The 6,000-nt window shown below is 41.4% G+C and overlaps 1 long non-coding RNA gene across 1 annotated transcript in view; it reads right to left on the bottom strand.

Moving 5' to 3' along the window:
- Positions 1–412: 412 nt before the first annotated feature.
- Positions 413–6,000, bottom strand: part of LOC117195578 (uncharacterized) — a 76,005-nt gene continuing 70,417 nt past the window's right edge. Inside the window, exon 8 of the long non-coding RNA XR_007471100.1 lies at positions 413–567. This is a non-coding gene — a long non-coding RNA (uncharacterized LOC117195578). The remainder of the gene's footprint in view (positions 568–6,000) is intronic.

The following is a 6,000-nucleotide window of genomic DNA, read 5'->3' as shown; positions in this document are numbered from 1 at the left end:
TTGAAGCCTTCAGTCCAATACCCCGAGAGTAACTGAATCCTACAACCAACTATGTGAATGAGCTTGGGAGCAGGTCCTTTACCAGTCCAGCCTTCAGATGAGGATGCAGCCCCTGAGCTAACATCTTGATTGTCACCTTGTACGAGACATTGGCGTAGAAGATCCAGCTAAGTCGTGTCTGGATTCTTGAACCATAGAAACTGAGATAATATATGGGTGTTGTTTTAAGCTGCTAAATTTTGGCATAATTTGTTACACAGCTATAGGTAAGTAATGCAAAAGCATTGCCAGCATATACAAAAATTAAATCACCTTATTTACATAGACCAGTGTTAAGCTGTTAAACATAACGTGTACCCTTCTCATGAACTCAACGGTACAACTTAGTGACCCAAAGGCTAACCAGAGAGCTTACCTGACTGAGACTTAGATATGGGTGGGTCTAGAAATTCACAATCCTGTCTTCAGGTCACCTGCTTCCTGTGATGTTCCCTTAAGATGTTTTTCAGGACTTTCCCATTGATTCAAGATCCTTTGAGGAGGACACTGAGGAAGCTTGTGTTACCTCTGTGACATAGAAAAGAAAAGAGGCTAGACTGCATGCTTATAGGCATGTCACACAGAGGCAAAGCTGTCAGCAACTCCAGCATCATTAGGTTCAACAGGAGAGCTCTCAAGACACTTAGGCAGCCCTACAAAAGCCCTAAATGGAAATAAGAAAATTGGAGTTGGGGAATATATACAGTCATTTCTAACAGATAATGTCTAATTATCCTAATTTATTTGGGAGGTGAGATGAGACGAAATTCCATAGACTAAGAGAGTTTTCTCTTCCTTTCATTCCAGATATTTTCAACCTGTCTTCACTTGAAGTTTATAAGCCTATATTTAATGAGCATTGACCTAGGGGATTTGAGAATATGACAAAGAAGTAAAAATCAAAGTCTCTGCTCTTAATGACATTCTAATGGTGAAAATAGGACACATAAGATAAAGAGCTACAAATACCAAACAGGAAGTCCTGATTTCACAAAAGGTAGTAAATATATAGTGTGCCTTACCTATGTGAATCCAGTAAGACTCTCAGTTCACTAACTTAGTTGTCTAAGAAATAGCCAATTAAGACTTTTTTCTTAATAAAAATGAATCCATCTGTGGCCTCTCTCTCAATTGGCTAGTGGGAAATTTGATAACAGCCATTATTTGGGGCCCTTCCCTTTCAAGGATTGCTACAGAATTCCACCTGAAAGATGGACAAAAGGCCTTTAACTTCAAATACAGTGTAGCTGTTGCTGGTTCCTCACTGCCCAGGCCTGCAGTGGCCCTTTGAACATGGAGGGTGGGTAGTAGTCTCAGGGCAGCTCAACTAAGGAGCAGAAGACAGAAATCCAGACCTTCTCTGTCCATCACTTACAAAAAACTCACTCACCCGTTTAAAGGCTTTGTTTTGCTTTCTGTAAAACTGAGGGCAAACACATTTGTATTCCAACTGCCTCATCCAGAGGCACAGAGGCGATTTTCTCTCACTTCTACACTTTTCAAAATGAGTTCTCATGTATTCCTTCTGGGAGGTAGGCTAGTCAGGAATTCTTGTGCCCATGTGACTGATGAAGCAATTGGGACATTGCCATATGAGGTTCATCCAAATGCACACAGAGCAGGTCCACAGCCAAGTCAGAGTTAGAATGAAGAGTTCATGAGTGCACTGGATTCTTTTTTTTTAATTTATTTTATTGAAGTGTATTTGATTTACAATGTTGTGTTGATTTCTACTGTAGAGCAAAGTGATTCAGTTATATGTATATTTACAATACATTCTTTTTCATATTCTTTTCCATTATGGCTTACCACAGGATATTAAATATAGTTCCCTGCACTATACAATAGGATCTTATATATAGAATGTTGTTTATCCATTCTATATATCATTGTTTAGTGCGCTGGATTCTTCATATTGCACTGTGGCTGCCAAAATAGTTGTCACCAATTTTTATACCCTAAGTAGAGATTAAAATATGCATATAGAAATAGTGCAGATTGTGGGTTACCTTGTTACTTGAGATGGACCATCTCTAGTTGGAGAATGGTATACACGTCTAGGTAGGGCATTAGGACTAACAAGACAACGGAGAGCAGAGGTAGGCTTTTGTGTTCAGTTGATAGGAATGGTTTCTACTGTATCTTTGTTTTTCATATTGGATCTTTCTCTGCAAATGTATGGATACAGCACAGAGTCATCTATTACCTGTTTCCGAATCATCATCAAAAGCCCCATGGGCAGCAGACTATAATGCAATGTGCCAACATGACAAGTGTGAAGTGTGTCAAGTCAGGGAACACCGTAAATCCTCTATTCAGTTCTCAAAGAATATGATACACAAATGTCCATTTGCCTTGCTCTCTCACACCTTCCAACATTTTCATAGAAGGCTCTGATAGGCTAGTGAGAGCTGCCTCTGTGCTGAGCTCCTGAGCGCAAGTCTCATTAGCCATGTGGCCATCTCGAAAATTATTACATCCAAACACTCAAGGAAAATAAGAAGCTGAGGTAGCACACCACCCCTTGCTGCTATCATTTGTCAAAAAGTGGCACCAGGGCTTCCCTGGTGGCGCAGTGGTTGAGAGTCCGCCTGCCGATGCAGGGGACACGGGTTCGTGCCCCGGTCCGGGAAGATCCCACATGCCGCGGAGCGGGTGGTCCCGTGAGCCATGGCTGCTGAGCCTGCACATCCGGAGCCTGTGCTCTGCGACGGGAGAGGCCACAGCAGTGAGAGGCCCGCGTACCGCAAAAAAAAAAAAAAAAAAAAAAAAAAAAAAAAAAGTGGCACCAGTTAGAAATGACACAGGATAACAAGTCCAGAAGCCTCTAGAACAAACAAGAATGATTCTTCACTGAAGACAGAGCGAAAACACACTCCCGTCCACCCATATATCAATTACACCAGCGTTGAAAAGAAGTACCAGTTCACATTCCCAAGGCCTGAAAAAAAGTCAGGCGGGCCATAAGGGAATTACATTATAGTTAAAATAGAAACCAGATCTGAGGAAAAATTAAATGTGTTGTACCCTGTCTCTACGTGTGCTCATCATGACTCTTATTTTTTCAGGGAAAAAAATTAGTTTGTGAAGAGAAACTCAACATTTGACTATAGAAAAATAGATGCTTCTCTCGCCCCTAATGTGGCAAATATGAAGAGGTAAAGAGAGGTGGCAGGGACATTCAAGAGAGAGGAACAGGCCGGCTCAGTCGGGTTGGAGAGATGACAAAGAGGAAGAGGTACTCTAAGACCAGAGGATGGGCAAAATGTGAATAATAATAGCAAAAACATATGAAGTACACACCTGGTGCCAGGCCTTGCTAAACTTTTCCCATGTATCTTCTCAATTTAATGTCACCAACAATATACGGATGATGGATGATACCATGATTATCCCATTCACTGATGAGAAAACTGAGGCACAGGAAGGGTATGTGACTTGAAAGTTAACTATTTGAATTCAGGCAGTCTGCCCCAGGGCTCATACTGTTAACGACTAAGTCAATAGTTTTCAAACTTATTCTTGAAGCAGAATTCCCCGGAGGGTTGTTAAAACCCAGATTGCTGGTCCCAGCCCCAGAGCTCTTTTTTTTTTTTTTTTTTTTTGCGGTACGCGGGCCTCTCACTGCTGTGGCCTCTCCCGTTGCGGAGCACAGGCTCCGGACGCGCAGGCTCAGCGGCCATGGCTCTCGGGTCCAGCCGCTCCGCGGCACGTGGGATCTTCTTGGACCGGGGCACGAACCCGTGTCCCCTGCATCGGCAGGCGGACTCTCAACCACTGCGCCACCAGGGAAGCCCCAGCCCCAGAGCTCTTGATTCAATAAGTAAGACCTGGGAATTTACGTTTATAACAAGTTCTCAGATGATGCTGATGTTGCTGGTCTGGGGACCACACTTTGAGAACCACTGCATTAACCTGCGCTGTTCTTTTAACGGGTGAGAGTTCTAGTTTGAGGGGAATAACATTATCAAACTCATAGATTAAAAAGAGATCAAATCAGGTAACAGCGAAGAAACACACCTCACTGTAGTAAACCCCTTTTTCAAAAGAATGTCACAGCTGAGACTTGAAAACCCTAGAGTGAATATTGCAGTATACAGACAAAGATATTACCCTTTTTATACATAAAGGATAAAATGAGGGGGACCTACAGATTAGGTAAGAGCAAACAAACTTTTACAGATGAAGTAAGGCAGACAGCTGCACCAGTAAAAGCTATTGGCATGCACTTACCCCAATTATGCTTAAGTTGAAAGGAAAAAAGACAAAAAGAATACTTTGATGCATGTGTGGCCATACAACCACATGCTATATCTATATTCCAGCCAGCCTGCTAAAAAAGCAACGTGGGTAATCTTCTCCAACTCCATGTCAAAATCTGGGAATTTATTTAAGTTTAGGAATCCAGTGGAATCCATTATCTTTGGAAGGTACAACAAGAGTTAACTGAGACTGTCAAGAAAACTTTTATTTTTGGACCACAAGAAGCATATATTTAAACAGAGATGTTTGTCTTAAAAAAATACATATATGTGTGTATATACATATATATAAAAACCAGGCAGTACAGACAAATACAGCGTAACAGCTCTTTTCAAGTGCCAATTGCTGTTAGAATGGAGGGTCACAGCCTCTGTATAATAATGTCATATTAGAAGTGAAAAATGAAAGGAAAATCAGGAAAGCAATAACTACTGTCAATGCAAAAAATAAATAAGTAAAAATTAAAAAAAAATTAAAAAATATACAAATATTTTTAAAGCAAAGATTTGTAGTAACCAAAAAGCCCCCCAAGCCTGGATACTACTTTTATTTCACTATACTGGTAGTTTTGACATAGAAAAGCATGTACAAAATAACATTGGCCATATAATCATTCTTTAGACACTTTCTATGACAAAGCTCAGAGGACACAAAGTGTTTGCGCATTGTGATTGTCATGATGTGGTTACAGCCTAACTGGAAAGACTTTACATTTTTTTATATATATGAATATGTCTTTATCTCCCAGAGTGTCTTAATTTTATTCAATCATGATTATGTACTGAATCCAGAGGATGGTGCAAAACATCCTTCCCCATGGAATCCCACGTACAGCCTACTTCACTGTGGTAGTTTGTGTCTCTTTTCCCTTGGGTCATTGAGGGGGGTGAAAGATATCAATGACGGGAGAAGAAAATTATTTAGCCTCATAGCTAGATAGTCAAATATGGTTAAGTATCACATACATTGTGCAAACCATAGGTCCCTATAAGCTTAGAGGATGGAGGTATCATGGAAATCTTAGCAAATGTTCTGAGAGACCATGGGACTTTAGATTTGAAGGAAGCTTGAGAGATAATAGGGAGAGAACACAGGGTATTTCTGAACAAGGCTCAGCAGGAAGACTTGATCTAGTACATGCCATCATGAAGAAGGCATTAAGTACAGTCATGTGACAGGGACAGCAAAGATCTAAGGAGGGAAAGTGCCTAAGCCTAGCGTAGAAAACCAGCAGATCAGAGAGGAACTGGTTGTCACACCAAGGGTGACTTTACGGTACAGGCATTTGAGAGGAGTGATGTAAACAAAGTAATGGTGTAAACAGACAAGATGGCAGCATTTTATGGGACACGTTTGAGGGGAGAACATCACCTAGGAAACTACTGCAACAGCCCCGAGGTGACATAAGCCTCAAGTCAGGCCAGTGGGAGTGTAGGAAGGGATGCGTGACTGTGAGCTGGGAAACTAAGGAGAAGTATCTGTGTTGGCTGTCTGGAGGAGAAGGAAGAGTCAAGGAATGATATCAAGCTGTTCAGTCTCAGTGACTGGCTAGAAATAGCCACTGAGGCCCAGATGGTTAAATCACTTGCCCAGGCTCAGGTTTAGCCAATGGCAGTGTAGCTTTTAGATGCTTGGGATCTCAGCTCAGCCTTTTGTCCAGTACATCAGCTGCTTTTGAATGTTTCCTTCAAAGGTTTT

Source organism: Orcinus orca, chromosome 13 (assembly GCF_937001465.1).
Source record: "Orcinus orca chromosome 13, mOrcOrc1.1, whole genome shotgun sequence".
In the NCBI taxonomy this organism is placed as follows: Eukaryota; Metazoa; Chordata; class Mammalia; order Artiodactyla; family Delphinidae; genus Orcinus; species Orcinus orca.
This window is presented reverse-complemented; position numbering and strand designations above follow the sequence as displayed.